The following is an 808-nucleotide window of genomic DNA, read 5'->3' as shown; positions in this document are numbered from 1 at the left end:
GAGCCGGGGCCGCGCGCTGCGAGGGGTGCGCAGGCACAGTGGCAACGCCGCAAACCACCTCTCACCGTCGAGCGCTGGGGGAGAGAAAAGAAAAAACCCTTTTAGCCCCCTTAGAACCCGCAGCAGCACCCGAGGTGGACAAGAGACTGCCTCTATTGTTCCTGGAAAGTGCACACGGCACCGGCTCGCTGGAAGGCCGAAGAGAGAGGGAGAAGTCCCTAAACTTGTCTTTTTCCAGGAGGGACAGGAGGGGCAAGGTCAGGCAGGCAGGCGGAGGGACGACGACAGGTCGACCGGACACTGGGCAGGTCCCCGGCGACGGGCGGCCGTGTCGTGCGGTGCGACCAGACCGCAGGCCACACGGAGGAAGTGGGGCCAATGCTTCCGGCAATGCAAACCTGTCAACGAGACGCCCCTGCCCACCACCAGGAAGAGTTACACAAGAGAGACCCCCTGACCCCTCCCCCTCAGCCGGTCCGAACTCAAACAATAAACGGCCCCCTAAAGACAACCCCCAGCCCAGCCAAGTTGGCCCTGAAGAAGAAGTACTGTACAAGTCGGTTGCCATGGGATCGCATACACGACCGTCTCCGCCCTCCGACCAAACGTTTTCTTGACCTCCCCCTCCTTCGCCCCTTTATCCCCGAGGCCAGCTCGCGAGCCGCGACAGAGGGAACCCGGGAACTCTGCTGAAGGGTGTTTGTTCCGCTAGGCGGCACCCGCGAGGTGGGGGCGGGGCGGGCCCAGAAGGGTGGAGAGGCTCGTGCCTCCACGCACGAGCGCCCCGCGGCCCCTACCCCCCCACAGG

The sequence above is a fragment of the Frankliniella occidentalis genome, unplaced genomic scaffold, assembly GCF_000697945.3.
Source record: "Frankliniella occidentalis isolate FOCC.00 unplaced genomic scaffold, Focc_3.1 Scaffold298, whole genome shotgun sequence".
Taxonomy (NCBI): domain Eukaryota; kingdom Metazoa; phylum Arthropoda; class Insecta; order Thysanoptera; family Thripidae; genus Frankliniella; species Frankliniella occidentalis.
Note: the sequence above shows the minus strand (reverse complement) of the source record.